This window comes from Gossypium hirsutum, chromosome A13, assembly GCF_007990345.1.
Source record: "Gossypium hirsutum isolate 1008001.06 chromosome A13, Gossypium_hirsutum_v2.1, whole genome shotgun sequence".
Lineage (NCBI taxonomy): Eukaryota > Viridiplantae > Streptophyta > Magnoliopsida > Malvales > Malvaceae > Gossypium > Gossypium hirsutum.
Window position 1 is genome coordinate 99,469,978 of NC_053436.1, and position 18,220 is coordinate 99,488,197.

Here is an 18,220-nt window from a genome sequence, read left to right on the forward strand (position 1 = left end):
TTCTCCACTATTAAGTGATCCAGCCTAAGAAAATGCGTTACAAATTTGGACAAAATAAATGTCACATCTCAAAAACTAGGTCAGAAGAATAGGGTTAGTGAAATCCAAAGTGGTCATGTTCAATTTTTGAATTAAAGCTAAAGGGATTTTGTCAAAGGAATTGATTTGGTTTAGTGGATTTAGGTTGTGCTTATGTGTGTAAAGTTTTAGGTTCGGATATTTCCTTTGAATTTTTATTGTTTTTATCCTAATTTTATCCTTAAAACGTCTGGCTTTTATATTATTTTCGCTCAACTTATAATAAGAATGAGCTTGCTAGTTTATTGGTAAGGCTTTAGTTTATCATTTGGTTTTGTGTTTGAATCCTTGCATGTGCAAATGACATTTATTTTTGCTAAATCCCCTATGCACCACCCATGTTGAGAAAATTTTCCCCAAAAATCTCCCCATTAACTGCCGCCCATCTCTCCCACTTCCCTTTTTTCCCCCATTTTGTGATTTCACCCTTTTCTTTGACTTGGCGTGAAGCATTGTCATTATTTGTCTTGTTAAGTTTAATTCATGGGTGGTGGTGAGGCGTATTTTCCTCCAGCTTCGTAAGTATGTTTAATTTATGGCTGCCAAGAGAACCGGAATCCTCGCCGTGGTGTTTGCATAAAAAAATAGTAAGGTGTGTAATGGAAAATTCAAAAAATAGCAAACGACATGATACTGGAAAACCTAATGTCAACGTCACAAGGTCGTGTGGCAGACCGTGTGAGCCATACAATTTGGGCTACTTGGGCCATGTGGGCCCACTTTTTGAAAAATTTCACTTAGGCCCATTTGATTCTGGAATTTGTAATTAGACTTTCCATAGGGGTCCATACTGCTTAATAAGACTTGAAAACAAGGTATTTATTAATATATTTTTTTATAATTATTTATTTTTTAGGATTTTTTATTTTTTAAACATTTGTTGGCATGGAAAGAAATGCCACATCAAAATAAGGTACATTTGTATTTGCTCCATTAAATACCTCATCACTTAACAATAGAAATGGATGAAATTTTTTACAAAAAAAAAACAGTTTGATTTTTGAAGTAACATACAGAAGCTAGTTTACCCATTTGTTCAATAGAAGGAGACTCAATGCAATCTAACTTTTAGTATAGGGGCTTCCATTGTACCTTTATCGATAGAAACAATGTTTAAATTTAAAAAATAGAAATGTTACTTTAATAAAATTAAAATTATTCAAATATGGCATATATTCTATTCAAGTATTGTATCTTGATATATTTATCGAATAAATTTTAATTATTAATTATTAATTTTTAATTAAATATAATTAATATATACAAATATAAATATAAGTATAAGTATAAGTATATATAATAAATATAATAATCTATATAATAATAGTATAATATAAAATATTAAAAATATCAATTTAAAAACTATAAACAGTGAACAACATGACACAAAAATAGTAAGCAACATATCTGCCCTTGATAATTCTTAAACTGATTTTTCAATCTACAGTAAATTTTATGTTTTATTAAATTAAATTATTGGTTGTATTATTTCATTTTTATTAATGTGAAAATCTTCTAATTAATAAATTTATTAAATAAATTATTTTTTTCTTTTAGTAAACTTAAATATTGAAGACAAAATTGATGAGTTATACACTATAATTTTTTATTTTTTATTTTATAAAATTATGGAATGGTAATTCAAGAGACGACTAACAGGTCTTGCTATTATCAGCAAACTGCCACGAAATATCCATTAAAGATGGCTTAAGGACGTTTTCTTTTATTTATGGCAAATTATTAGATGTTTTTCGTACCAAAAAAAGAGGATCATTAAAGGGTGTAAATTTGGCTTTTTTTTATTCTCAAGCATCAATGAAACTCAATTACAGTAAATGGTTATGGACTTTTCAATAAAAAATATGTCCAGGTTTAATTTTTGCCACATGGCATCAATGTCAACATGTTAGATTTTGAAATCCAAAAAGAGCACTAATACCCCTATTTTTGGAGGAAAATTTAAAACCAAGTTTTAACACTATTTGGTACAATTGGGAATGATTTGAAAGAGGATGGTAGAAAATTTATACATTATGATGAAGTGTATTGAAGATAACTAATTGTTGGAATCTAAGAAATTGATTATTATAGTTTGTTTCACAAAACCATTCATAGATCAGAGAAATATTTGATCATTTATAAAAGAATTTTTAAAGTTGCTTAACAGATAAGTTGAAAGAGGAGAAATTAGAAGATGTCGTTATAAAATGAATTTTAGACAAATAATTATTTTATTAGTTGGTGCATAAGTTTTTCGAAGTACATGTTTTAGCGTTGGATTGGAAATGTGTGAAATCATTTCATTTAACATTCACGTTTGGTTCGCTGTATTGGATTAGAGGTGTATTGGATTAGAGGTGTAATGGAATAGATGTGTAATAGCAAATCAACTGTTTGGTTGAATGTAATGGAATAGAGGCGTAATAGTAAAACTGTGTTTGGTTGAATGTACTAGAGGTGTAATAGCATAATGGAGAAAACTAAAATGACCAGAATACCCTTAGCATAAATTTGTTTTGGTAAATGATTATTGTTATTGTTATTTAAATTTTAATAAGATTATTTATTATCAAAAATAAATAATTTAATCATATTTAAACATAATTATTATTAAATATATTTTAATTAAAATATATAATTTAATAAAATTCTTAATAATTAGCAGAAATTTGTTTTGGTAAATTATTTTATTTAAATTTTAATAAGATTATTAATATCAATAATAAATAATTTAATCATATTTAAACATAATTATTATTAAATATATTTTAATTAAAATATATAATTTAATAAAATTCTTAATAATTAATATTCTTATATGAATTTACTCAAATCATAATATATGATACTGTAAAATATAAATTAAAATAATAATTATTAAATATATTATAATTAAAATATATAATTTAATAAAATTCTTAATAATTAATAGTCTTATATGAATTTACTCAAATCATAATATATGATACTATAAAAGAAAATTTGAAATAATTAATATTAAATATATTTTAATTAAAATATATGATTTAATAAAATTTAAAATAATTATAACTAATAAATTATATTTTATGAATTTGTATAATTTAAAATAATAATTATTACATATAATTTAATTGTTACATATAAAATTAGTTTAATTAAGGTAACCTAAGTTTAAAACAAATAAAATAAAGAATGAGGATTTGATTTAGTGTATTAAGTATATCTATTTTGTTGACAAATCTAAACTAAGCTTTTTCTAATGACTAGATCGAAAGGGTGAAGAACCCCAATAAACAAGAACAAGTATAACTATTGTTTTCTATGTCACTGTGATCTTCTAATGCAATCCTATAACTAGGAAGAACCGCATATAATTGGTCGGATTGCGGCTTTGAGATCATCGTAAAATCTTTGCTCCGAAAATCTGCTAGCTCTTCTCCTTGCTGCTGTAGCTATCTTGAGTCTTTCAGACTCGGGCATCTTCACGATTTTCAGGACTGCATCTGCATATTCTTCTACATTTTGAGCAAGAAATCCTATTTGTGTCCATCTTCATCTAAAACAATGTCCATTTTCGGGCCAGCAGAATTATGAGCTGAGGGGAGTCGAGCAAAATGAATATCATTTTAAAAACATTTTTAAAATGGAAAACAAAAGTAGCTCGAATCAGAAATTATAATATCAGTTGCCATGCTAGCTCACCTATAGGTATGGCTCCTGCAGCCATGTACTCTACAACACTAATGCAAACTGTAAACTGGTAAGAAATCACAGCCATGTACTCCTGCAGCCATGTACTCCTGCAGCTCCTGAGTTAAAAAAAATCAAACTGTAAAGAGTTTCTAGAACTAATCAAGGTTCCAAAACTGAAACACCGGAACCATTAAAAATTTAGCTTGAAGGTCTATGTAAGTATGTGCACCTTCTCGGGACGAAATTGTGCAACAGATATGATTTTTGGAGTTTCCACCGACCTTTCCAAAGGAAGTGCCTGTTTCAGATGTAAACTGGTAAGAAATCACAGATGAATGACACTAAAAAATATAAAATGCACTATGATTGGTGATGAATAACAAGAAACAGAACCTAAAGTCCTGAAGTATCACAAGGTGGATAAACTCGCTTAATACAGTTAGGAATACCCCAAAGCTTCTCGATGTGAGACTGAGTCCATGAAGAGTTGACCATTACAAGATGTGCACAAGATCCCACCATTACAAAATGTGTTTGGAAGGACTTGTTAAATAGACTTGTTGTATATACTTGTTGGCATAAATTGTGAGACAAAAATGTATGAACAAATCCAAGAACAATACTCAGTCTTAATGTTCCCCAAACCCCTAATTCATATATAGATCTAAGCTATTAGGGGGAAATCCTAGTCTTACAATGTTTGTGGCATTTGTTTCAGATACATAACCATCCTTGTCGAGCATATTGCATCATTGGCATTCGCATTATTCCCTTCTATCTGCATTGGACCACACAAATCATTTTTTTCCCAAGAGATAGTTTAACAAAAATGCATATCTGGCATTAGTCTGAGAAACATAATCTCCACCATAACACAGGAAAATATACAGGTCATATCATCCATCATGGTTTACACCCTTAACCCAAACAAAACAAAAATATCCAAGCCTAGAGAGAAAGGTCTACTGAAGTTTTCAGGTAAGAAAATCAGAAACTAAATACAGTTGTTATCTTGCGAAATTTGATTAATCAGTTGATGATACTGTTAGAAGCATTTAAAGATAATAAGCCGTCAAATTGAGAACAATACTTGCTCGAATAGCATGAAAGAATGAAAACAACATTCAAATCATAGATCAGATATTAGAACATTATCTACTCTCAGCTTTATCGTAAAATCAAATGAAAGTCCTGCATTGGACAACCTTTGCCAGTATGTTATTAGAACATATTTTTTATGCTTCATGATTAAAGATTTTGCGTGATCATTCATACACAACAATCAGTGTTCATTTATCAGTGGGTTTGTAATTTGTTTACTACTCTTTGTTTAACACAACTTGCATGGCAGATAGGTAAGACCAAAGTTTTCCTTAGAGCTGGGGTTTATTGAGAAGGAAAAAGACTGGGGATGGAGAAATGCATTTTTATTGTATTTAACAGTAGAGAAGCACCGCACTGCACAATTTCTTAAGGGTGGGGGTGTCGGATTTTCTTTTAAACAGAAATTATTTCGATAGAACAGATTTCATAACTCACATCCTATTATCAGCCCAATATATACATATTACTGCTCATAATATCTCCAACTTTATCATGATTATTCAATTAAATTTTTTTTTAAAATAAACAATCGATTCAACTATCAGAAATAAACAACCGATGCTTCTCATGCAATGAAGATGATGATTTATAACCCTCTCTAATCATGCTTCAGAAAAGACAAGCAAATCAGCATGCAAAGCACCCACAATCCAAGGCAAAGACAGAAAACTAAAATGAAAAGTTCATCCATACCTCACGCCAAGATCGAGAGAACCTAATGAAGCAGTGGCTTTCAAACGTGCTGCAACAAATGAAAGGGAAAAAACGATCGACAGAGAAAATCGATAAAGGCAGACGAGGAGAAATTATGAGGACAGAAGAGGAGAGGGTCGGGTAGGGAGGGAGGGTAAAACAGAGAGTTGGGAAGGGAAGCCGGACGTAATGTGTAATACGCGATTTGAGAAGGGATTAGAAAAGCAGGGAATTTGGGGATTAGGTCGGGATTGTATTATGCGCGTAATACCTATTACAGTGAACCAAATGCCGGAATAGGAGCGTAATGTAATAGGCGCGTAATCAGGGCGTAATGGATTAGCTAATTCACTGAACCAAACACACTGTAAGGGTGTAAATAGTGCACCTAAGTTAAATGCTTTTTCTTTCTTCTCTCTATCTTTGCTTAATAAGAAATAAAAAAAAATACTAAAATTTGAGTTGGTGATGATTTTGAGATATTCTTTGATGACAGATGGTACAGGTGAGGGTTTAATATCAACTGGGCTAAAATTAAGTTTATACAATTGGTTGTTATTAGCATTACATGTCTACTGTAGAAAATGTTAAAATTGTGATAGTCTATGTGTATAAACAATGTGAGATTGGTGAGAAAAAACTATTAGATGAGTAATTAGACCTTAAATTTCCTGTTTAAGGGCAATGGTGATGGTTAATTTTGTATGCTTGTGTGAAATTGATTAGTAGTAAAGATGAGATATTAAAAACTTTAAATGTTGTTTGAATAGAGGGGGAAAGAAAATATGTATAGGAGGTTTTGCAATTGAACTTAATTTATTTAATTTATTTATTTTGTGTTAACAATTGGACTTGAATTTTGAAATTTGATAAATAGATTTATTAAATTCTTAAAAAGAAAAGTATAATGACTAAATTTTAAATTTGTGAAGAATATAAAAACTTAATGGCATATTTTATCCTATATATTATATAAATATGAAGATTGTGATTATTAGATGAATATATAAATATATTTACGTCTTAACTTATATGGAATAGTGGTTAAAACACTTGTTAGACATGAATTCAAATCATATTACCCCATCCCCACATCTAGTATCATATAAAATATATATTTATATATACAAAATTTTATATTAAATTATTTATTTGAAAATACACTGTATACAATATTTTTTGTCATAGGTGATTGCTGATAAAGTAATACATTTGATGGTGGTATCTGGCTAGTGGCAAAGAAAATAGCTTTAAAAAAGAAGAAGATAAATAATTAAAAAACAAAAAATTGAAGGTTTTAGAAATAAGAAACTGAATAAGGTATACAACTAATAATTGGGTAGTTGACCTTAGGGTGAATTTATTTTGCTGTGGTTCAACATTTTAGAAATAAATTATGAGTTCTCTTTATTTTCTTTAATGCCTCCTTTGGATTCATCAGCTTTCCCAAGCACAGTTTCTTTAGCCTTTTGAGCAGTTTCTATGGCAGTGTCCCATACCTGTTTTGCTGCATCCGTTGCCTTCTCAGCCATTCCTTTTGCCTTCTCGCTCACCTTCCAATAAATTAGTAGCAAACTCATATATTTGATCACCAATAACGTTCATTTAAGTTCATAGTCGCAATGAATATAATAAAATCTACAGTTAAAGTCCTTACCCCAACAGCAGAAAATTCAAGAATTTCAACATGAAATGTATATAAAGAAATAATTACTTGGCTAGCAGCTGAAGTAGTCTTATCTTTCATGTTTTTTGGGCATCTGCTGCTTGATTAGCTCCTAGTTTTATAGTTTCTTGTGCCTTCTGGTTCACCTACCATTTTTGTTGGTTTCGAAATTAGTAGCAAACAGATACGATAATATAGTCCCTAGCGCAACACATCAACCAAGAGATATAGATAGTAATGGCAATGTGATGTTACGATCATTATTTTGTAATCTCATTTTTTTAAGCTTTTTAATATTTATTATAATTGATCATGAGGATGAAACCATAATTTAATCCCAATCCCACCAACAAAAATTGGAGACCTTTAATTAATAAGTATAAAAATAATTGATTACTTGGGAAGCAGCAGAAATAGCACTATCTTTCATGTTTTTGGTGGCCTCCTTTGTTTCATTGACTCCTTTTATAGTTTCCTTTGCCGTATCAAATGCTTTAGACTCCTGTTTTGAACTTGCCTACGCCACATGAATATATATGTCAAACAAAAATACTTGCTTAATAGAGCCAACTGAGAACCAACACAAATACAGAATTACATGAATAAATGTTGGAATCGCAGGTGGAAGAACCCTATTCCTAACAACTCTACCACCAGAATTACTTATACAGAAAGGGCTGTTTAGTAGGTTTAACATTGCCATTTTAATTTCTATGAATTTGGCTTTGTGTTCCTCTGAACTGGCTTTTTTATTATATTATTATTATTACTATGAATTTAATGTGAACTTAAGTTAGCGAAAGGAGTAAATAGGAAGGATGATAGTGGCTTTATGATTGGTGTTGTGAGAGTAATTTTGTAGGAGGACCCAGTCTTATAGGATAGATTTGTGGTTTCTGAGTAATGATCTCTCTATTATTCATAAGCCTTTTTTATACTCTATTTTTCATAAACCTAATCAGGGTAAAGTTGGATAACATCTAAATAACATGTTGTTGGTTTTAGAAAATAATGAAAAAGATTAAAGTCTATTGAGTCTTAGCTCAATTGATATAGAAATTATTATTAATGCAGGAAGAGGTAGATTCGAGTGTGCTAAAGCGTATTATCCTCCTATTTATAGATTGAGGAGGGACTACGAGTAATTCTAAATATTGTATCAAAAAGAATAAATATGATTAGAACCTATACTTAAAAAAAGTATGGTTGATTGAAAAATAAAAATAAAAATTAGGACACAAAAATATATTTTCATTATACACTAAAGATGATTCTAGGATTTGAGTGTTATAGAATAATGCTCAAAATCGCTTTCATTTTATTCTTAAGAAAAGAAACAGGACATATGAATCATCATAGTCTATGAGTGAGTATTATATTTCATATATCACTGTGTATTTTATTTTTTCAATAATTGTCGATTATAATAAAAATCATTCTTTTCAATATAAATGTGTACACTTAAAAATAATGAGAAAAAAACACCCAAATAAATAAGATATCTATTTTTTAAACAAAATTATAAGCTAGAATCAAGTCTCATTCATGCTACATGATCCTTAAAACTCATTAATAACATGTTTTTCATTAAAAGATCAACAACCATTAATTCAATGCTAATATATTCAACAGTCACTTTTGTTTACTTTGACTACCATTTTTGTTTTTTTAGATAAGAAAACAACAACTGCACTGTCACAAAATTTTTTTCAATTGCTTAGAAATAGAATCATAATAAAACTCTTTAACCATACACCATGTTAGGTTGCCTAAAAATAAAAACCGAACTCAACATCTATGGTAGAAGATTTGATTTCCACTTCTCCAATATAGCTTCGCCGGCTAACATAAAAATGTATCTAGATATTGATTTTTATGAAATAACAGACCTAACAAAATCCGAGTTTAAGTAACCAACTATCTCCAATTTACTAGTTTACTTATACATAAGCATGTAATCTTTGGTTCCTTTAAGGTATCTCATCATTATCTTTACAACTCTCCGATGGTCTAAACTTGGATTACTTCAATATCTTTCCTACATTCCAAAAAATGCAATGCCAGGTCTAGTACAAACTTGAACATACATTAGGCTTCCAATTGCAGAAACATATAGAATGCTTTGCATTTGTTATTTTTAAAGCTCATTTTTCAAATGCTGGTTTAGATTCAACCTATTGCCTTTTATAATGGCTACTACTGTAACGCCTCATACCCGATTTGATCGTCTGGTCCGGACTATAGGATATCACAACCCAACTTATGATTTAACCTATACTTTCAATCACGTTTATCATTAGTAATAAAAGAATGAAAACAAGACTAAATTTGTTACTGCTATTAAGTAAGTTTAAAACTTTCAAGAATCTATGTCGAAGAATAAACTTTAATTTAATATATAACAATGTCACCAATTAATCTTTAATATTTAAAATAGTCACTTTATACTAAAATTTGTAATCTGACCATTTAATTTCATTTACAGCAAAGACCTTGAGACTCCGCCTCTGGGTTACCCCGTTGTATGCAAGTTACAACTAAGAAACAAATTTGCTGATGTGCAACTAACTCTGGCCTAGTCCCTTCTCGAACTTCCAAAATCTCGTATTTACTTACAATGCATAACAACACTAGTAAGTTTTAAAGAACTGAATGAGCTTTCATATCTTACTAACACAATGCTAAAACGATTGCACTTTGTGGCCGAAACTTCTTGACGGTTTTGTCCGTGTTAAGACAATACACCTGTAACACCCCTAACCTATATCCGTCACTGAGACAAGGTTACGGAGCATTACCAGAGTTTTCAAAAAATTCATGTATAATTCGTATCATTACTATTCATTTTCCGATATTAACCATAATGTCCCTAAGATGGACCTTCGAGGCCTAAAATATACATTAGAATCGAGTCGGGACTAAATCGAGAACATAGAAAAAAATTTCGTGTAATTTAAAATTTTTCTTTTGTACAGGGGTCACATGCCGTGTGTGTAGGCCGTATGGCTCACACGACCAGGGACACACCTGTGTGTCCAGGTTGTATAACTTTCTATTTTAAAATTTTAAAGATGCAGGGAACATACGACCAGGCCACCTGCCCATGTGCTAGGTCGTGTGTCACACACGGCTGAGACACACGTCCGTGTCTCTGCTCGTGTGGATGAAAATAGGCTATTTCATGTCAATTAATTCATACCAAAATCAAGTCTTATTCATGACAATTAACCACATACAACCAATGTACCCATAGATACCTCAAATGACAATTTATTTTCGTATCAATCTTAAACTCATATTTGCCTAGATACCACTTTCACATGTATGCATATTATATCAAATATGTTAACTAACTTCAATCATCAATATGCCAATATGATTTTTATCAATCAACCATTTCAAACACATACCATGATATAGACTTTTATACATAAACACCAAAACATATTCATCACTAGTCGTTCCAATGACTAGTCATAACCAATCATTTACATGTCATCATTGGCCAAATTAACCTATACATGCCATTATAACTAGAATCAAATAATCCAAAATTACCGATAGAACCAATGAATAGTATGATATATCTTTGACAAGCTTCCAACCTAATTGAGCTTCTAATAATCCCAATACTCATGAAGCTATATTCATCAATTCACAAGGTGAATAAATCCACAACATTACTTATACATATTATCCCAAGCTTAGTAAAATTTTAAATATATTTAATTCTTCCAAGTTTCTTTATTTTCATTTGTATTTTTTTAATTTCTACACTTATTCCAATGCATGACACACAAGTCATAAACATATCATTCAACCATGGTAACAAGCTAGTGCATTTAGCCAAAGTTTTTTTCGACTTAATCACATGATAAGTCGTTTCATAAGAAATTGAATAATTTAAACCTTACCACTCTTTCATGAGCACTAACCTATTTTCACTTAAATACTTACCATTCCAATGCTTCATATCACCATTCGACCAACAGCTTGACATTTGGCTAAGTATCAAGCAACAACACTGGTTAGCATACTTGTACACATTACGTATAATTTCAACATTGATAAACTTATTTTCTCGACAGGTTACACTTGAGTTTGTTACTCATCACAACATACAAAATTTCCTCGTATCAACATAATAAAGATAATTACATAGTTACATGTCATAATACATATCATTCTTTTTTCGTTTCTTCATAAACATATATCATTCATTTTATTATATCAATATTTCATTTACCATCATTTCCATGTATTTCAGCATATACCAGTAATAATTCATTTCAAACTCCTATTTTCTCATATCAGAACTTTGCCTGTGGATCATTTAAATATCAATGGGTACACTTATTTCAGATCAATATCAATAATAATCATAAGTCTTTCAATATTATTCATATGTCACTTACCAATTTTTGACAAATTGGAGAACGTCTTATGGATTTGAATACATCGTTTTCTTTATGCCATAGTCCAACTATGGTCTTACACTTGTATTGCCATGACCCAGCCATGGTCTTACTCACGTAGTGCCATATCCCAGATATGGTCTTATCATCTTCATGATGCCATAGCCCAGCTATGGTCTTACACATGCACATATACTGCCATGGTCCAACCATGGTCTTACGTTCACGATGCCATAACCCAGTTATGGCATTTTCACTGAAATGCTATAGCCCAGCTATGGTCTTACATTTACATACTTGCCATGGTCCAACCACGGTCTTATCCATCAATTCATCACTTATCATTTCATTTGTTACTGAATGATCGTACTTAATCCAGCGTTCTGCTCAATTTGAACATTCAAATTACTTTTCATATACTTTTAATAGTCACAATTCAATGAAAAACACATGAAATAATACATTATATAATTTCTAAGTTAACAAATAATCATAAAAGTTCAACCATATGAACTTACCTGGCTAAATTGCAAAAATACCACGATTTAGGGGCATTTTGGAAATTTCTATTTTCTTCGATTTTTCACTCAATCTTGATCTAAATTAATAATTTCATTCAATTTATTAATTTAGACAATAAAACAATTCATTCCCTTCAATTTGGTCATTTTTGACATTTTTACAAAATTACCCCTAAAGTTTTACTTTATTCAATTTGGCCCCTGAGTATAAAACATGCAAATTAGCCATTTTTAATGTAAACTCAAACTAGTTGAATATTCATATATTTTTCTCATTTTCCTCTCCATTCCACATCCTTAATGTATATATATAATTCCATTATTTACTTATTTGTTCATAGCAAGCTGTCCACTTAAGTCATAGTCACTATATTATTTATATCCTGAGCTAAAGAATAAGATCCGCTTGATATTTTAGAAACTAGACTCAAATATATTTCTACCATAAAAAATTCAAAATTTATAGTTTAGCCAATAAGTACAGTAAAATCTTCAAATTTATCCCTGTTCTGCTGTTTGATAGCTTTGACCTTTCTTCACTAAAAATTAATTATCTCTTACTAAGGGGTTTAGATGATGTTTCTGCTTGTTTCTCTTGAAAACAAACTGAATAATGATTCAAAAATATAAATTTAAACCCCTAATTATTTTTTTACAATTTTTGATGATTTTCCAAAGTTAGAATAGAGGAACCCAAAATCATTCTGACCTTGTCTCATAAAATTTATTATAACTCATAATTTACAATTCCATTGCTTACACTGTTTCTTTTATGAGAAACTAGACTCAATAAAATTCAATTTTATATTTTATTCAACCTCTAATTCGATTTCTACAATTTTTGGGGATTTTTCAAAGTTAAACTATTGCTGCTATCCAAAACTGTTTTAGTGCAAAATGTTGATTACCAAGTTTATAACACACTTATTTCCTTTCTCTACAATATTTCCCATCACTTTCTCTTATTTCCCTTCACTAACATATCAAGAACATAGAACTTTACATAAGAAAACTCTACTTTAACATCATTTCCATTCTTTTTCAATAATATCAAACTTAAAAATACATTGAAATCTTGATGTTCTTTACCTTGTCATATTGATTTCAATCTTTAACTTGATTTTCTTTCTCCTCCAGCTTCTATTTCTTAAATGTAACTTGATATTCTAGCTCCCATGGTCTCCTTATTATTTTTCTCTCTTGGTAACCATGAAAATTATTTTGATTTCTAGGTGAAAATGGTGAATTTTTTTTTGTGGAAGGATGATGTGATGTCTCATTATAAGTTTTATATTTATGATTGATCGTACTTGAAAACTAACTATTATCAAGATGAAGGCAAGCGCACCTATCAAACAGTAGTATAGTTTATAGCAAGATCAGAATGTCGAACCCACAGGAACTAAAAGTACTAGAATTAACTTTCTTTTTATAATCTAGCCTAAAAATAAGTGGATTTACTTTATCTAAACTAATTAACTAAACTAAGAATGCACAGGAAGAAAACTGGGGAAATACTTTTGGGAAAACTGATTGATTTGGACAATACCCAAGGAAAAATCCACCTAGACTTCACTTGTTACTTGACTCTGAACCAGACGATTTATTCACTTGACTTGATCCGTAAAAATCCCTAAGTTATATTATTATCTCTCTCAAGACTAACAACGTCTAACCCTAGGTTGATTAATTGAAATCTCTTTCTAATTAAAACCCCTAGTGTTGCATTAACTCGAACTATGGATTCCCTTATTAGGTTTGACCCTAATCCAACAGATTTATGTCACCCTATGTCTAGGGGTGCAATCAACTCCGCTTAATTATGCTAGATCTACTCTTAGACAGGGACTTTTGTTCCTTTGAATAAACACATCAATACTTGAATCAATATCCTAAAATATTAAAACAAGAATTAAGAACACATAATTAAGAACAAATCAAGTATTTATCATATAATTCAGAAAATAGTAACAAGATCCATCTTAGGTTTTGATCCCCCTTAGGTATTTAGGGGATTTAGCTCATAAGTGTAAAAGGAAACATCCCAGAAGAATAATAATAACAAAACATAAAGAAAACCCAAAAACCCTTGAAGGAAATTGAAGGGAGATCTTCAGTCTTGAAGGAGAATCCGGCTTCTAAGATGGATCAATAGGCTTTCTTCGAGTAATTCCTTGCCTCCTACTCCGCGTGTCTTCTCTAGGTACCTCCTGGGGTGTTTATATAGGCTTTAGAATGCTTCAAAACCCTCAAGAGTGGCATTTTCTGAATAGGAATAAGCTTGGGTTCGATAGGGACACGCCCGTGTGACACGCCAGTGTGAGGTGGCTTAGGCCGTGTTGCAATCTATTAAATAGACATGGGCGTGTGAACTACCCGTGTGAGGAAGTCCAGGCAATGTTGATTTCCCACGTTGACCCTTTTTCTCCGTTTTTTGCCGTTTCTCGCTCTTTTTACTCTCCTATGCTGACATAAGTATAAAACATGAAATTAAAGGATTATGAACATCGAATTCCACAAATCTACTGATAATTCATCCAAAAATATGCTAAGCATGGGATAAAAATATGTATAAATTACGACTTATCAAATACCCCCACAGTTAAGCGTTTGTTTGTCCTTAAGCAAAATACTCAACTCACAATCAAAGTAAATTTTTCTCAACTTATAATTCTCATCAATAGTATCTCAAAATAATCCATAAGTAATCATACATTGAAAATTCAACTTGAAGAACATCAAAGTTTCAAACATTCCAAGTTGAGCATTTTATCATGAAAACATAGGTGTCTCCCTTCATTTAAGTAATTACCTTTGATTCAAAATATCACAAAGTTTCACATCCTCACTAAAGATTCACTCAAACCACTCGAGGTGTTTAAGGACAAGAAATTTAGCACTCAACAGTCAATATGAAAAGCTATTACCATAGGCTTGCGTGAAAATTAAATCTCCACCACTATATTATTGAGATGATACATCAATAAAAAAGTCTTTAGAGGATTGTAACGTGGCTTTGGTTAGGGGGTATGGTCACAAGCTGAAAGAAAAGGTTAGAATTGAGATTGAATTGAAAAATTACCTAACTAGAAAAAATACTAAAACTGACAAATTACATTCCTAATTAGAAGATCTTAGAATTGAGCTTTTCTTCATGGAATATGGAATTAAATACTTAAGATCAAAAACAAAGAATTACTACTAATATATATGTATGTATATTATTATTATTATTATTAAGAACAAATCAAGTTAACATAGAACTTTGCTAACTATCAAAAATAAAACTTAGCTAAGCAATTTATTCAAATCAAATCTCAAAAAAAATAGGGATCAAATGAGGGGATTTCAACAATAATGGGCTATGGGTTAATATTGAGAGTAAATCAATGAATGGCTTGTTAGGCTCAAGGGGGTTCACTAATGGTTAATTATGAAGGTAGACTTTTATGGAGTGAGTGGGTTAAACCTAAGTGCTTTTATCATCTCGACATATTAGATCAATGGTGTGGTCTTGACATGCATAATAAAAGCAAGTTCTAGAATAGCAAATCAATATTGACGCACTCATAGCAACAATAAAAGTGAGCATGAAAGAAATAATATATACTCTAAAGGCTCAAGATCTCACAAAAATTATGGCTTTTTGATATTAATCTTGCGAATTTCAACTCAAGATAATACCTAAAGTTGGGGAAACAACCTAAAAATTTTTAATTCTCAAAAACCAACTTATCATGCTTGATTCTCTAACTCCTTCAAGTTTAAACAGTCAATGCATAAATGCCTATGTTTTAATTCAAGACATATCAATAAAAAATCATAAATTAATCAAAATCCATTCTAATAGTGATATGAGAAAATTATTTGAGACAAGATAAAAATTCAGGGGTTTTCTAGTAATGGTATAAATAACCCCCCACACACTTACGATGTACATTGTCCTCAATGTACAAAGATATATAATAGTGATATAAAGATAATATCAAAAGAGAGGGAGAGAAGTGAAACTGCCCTGAAATTGTGGATGAAATCCTTGGATTACTGAAAGCGAGAATTGAAGACAAAGCTGAAGGAAAGGCATGATTCTGAGGGATAAATGAGAAGATACCACTGTGAAAGAGAATTAAGGGAATAATTCGATAATAATCATAAGGATAAGCAGAGTTTAAAAATATAAACATGAGTCTTTAAAAATAAATAGAAATAAAAGTAAAAATAAAAATAATATGAGTTTAAAAAGAGACACGACCGTGTGGCTTGCGTCCAGCCCATGTTTATCGTGAAATGAGAAATCATCACACGGCCTGAGGACACGTCCGTGTGTCTAAGCTAAGTGGTCACATTGTCGTATCGCACAACCGTACGTGATGTGGTTCGCTTCTCTAATGCCCATGTAAATATGCGTACGCCCGTGTTCTTTTGACATTCTTGACCACAGGTGGTGGGCACGGGCGTGTCGCACGCCCGTGCTAATTTGGTAGGATTTCCCATGGCCATGTGGCACAGCCATGGCAACGTATCGAATCTCGTGTTTTGGGAAAAAATTTTTCTGTTTTCACACGGTCGTATAGCACGGCCATGTCGCTGCTCGTGGTAGGAGCACGGCCTATAGTACGCCCATGGGCTAGGCTGTGTTCATCCTTGTCAAATGTCAAAATTTCATACAGTTAAACTATGAACGGTTAAAGAAAAATTAAACACTAATTAGTGAGGTTAGTGCTTGGGTTGCCTCCCAAGAAGCGCTTATTTAGAGTCTAAGGTTGACTCTACCTTGAGGGTATATTTAGGGAAGTTTATGGGGCCGTAGCTCCTCTCCATCGTCTTTAAAATTCTCACCATTGTAAAGTTTGAGATGATGTCTATTTACCTTGAAAGTGCCTTGTGATGGGTGACTTACCTTTACTGTACTATATGGAAAGATAGTTTAGACTACAAAAGGACCTGACCATCGTGATTTAAGCTTCCCAAGGAACAATTTGAGCCTTGAGTTATATAACAGGACAAGATCTCCAACTTCAAATTGCTTGCGTTGTCTTAAACGAGCGTCGTGGTGGCACTTCGTTACTTCTTTGTATAGGCGTGAATTTTCATATACATTGGTTCGCCACTCATCTAACTCGTTCAACTACATCAACCTGTTTTCACTTGCAAGTTTGGGATCAAAGTTTAGAAATTTAATAGCATAGAATGCCTTGTGTTCTAACTCAAATGGTAGATGACAACTTTTTCCATAAACAAGTCTGTACGGTGATGTTCCTATTGGGGTCTTGAAAGCAGTTCTATAAGCCCATAAAGCATCATCTACTTTCATTGCCCAATCTTTCCTGTTTAATTCTACTGTCTTTTCTAAGATACGTTTAAGCTCTCAGTTTGCTACTTCGACTTGGCCACTAGTTTGAGGGTGGTAAAGGGTAGCTGTTTTGTGGTGAACTCCGTATTTCTTAAGGGTCTTGTCAAATTGGGCATTATAAAAATGAGTATCCCTATCACTAATAAGTGCTCTAGGTGTTCCAAATCGAGAGAGAAGTTTCTTAAGGAATCGTACTACTACTCTAGCATCATTAGTAGGTAAAGCTTGGGCTTCAACCCATTTGGACATATAATCAACAGCTACTAAGATGTACTTATTCCCAAATGAACTAGGGAATGGACCCATGAAGTCGATATCCCAAACGTCAAAAATTTCACATGGAAGCATATATGTTTGAGGCATTTCATCACGTTTGGAGATATTACCTGTCTGTTGGCATTTGTCACAAGAGGTAACATACCTGTTGGCGTCTTTGAATAGAGTAGGCCAATAAAAACCTGATTCAAGTGTTTTATGTAATGTCCTCCAGTCGGTCCTGAGTGGCAATGCTCCAAGATTTTCAATGCTTCTAACCTTGTAACGCATCTTCTAATGACTTGATCTGTACATATACGAAAAAGAAAAGGGTATTCCCAAAAGTAGTTTTTCACATCAGTAAAGAATCGTTTCTTTTGCTAATGTGTCAACCCTTTTGGGATAACGTTAGCGGCTAAAAAATTCACAATTTTCGCAAACCAATGTACCTCAGAATCAG

The 18,220-nt window shown here is 31.5% G+C and overlaps 2 long non-coding RNA genes across 2 annotated transcripts; both read right to left on the reverse strand.

Moving 5' to 3' along the window:
- Nucleotides 1-3,605: 3,605 nt before the first annotated feature.
- On the reverse strand, nt 3,606-4,139 carry LOC107912959 (uncharacterized). Its single transcript, XR_001688365.2, has 3 exons — nt 3,983-4,139; nt 3,763-3,869; nt 3,606-3,655 (listed from the first exon to the last, which is right to left on the reverse strand). It is a non-coding gene; the product is annotated as an uncharacterized lncRNA (long non-coding RNA).
- A 2,536-nt stretch (nt 4,140-6,675) lies between these two features.
- LOC107911471 (uncharacterized) lies at nt 6,676-8,018 on the reverse strand. The gene is made up of 4 exons (XR_001687896.2): nt 7,815-8,018; nt 7,614-7,733; nt 7,265-7,362; nt 6,676-7,103 (listed from the first exon to the last, which is right to left on the reverse strand). It is a non-coding gene; the product is annotated as an uncharacterized lncRNA (long non-coding RNA).
- Between the last annotated feature and the right edge of the window lie 10,202 nt (nt 8,019-18,220).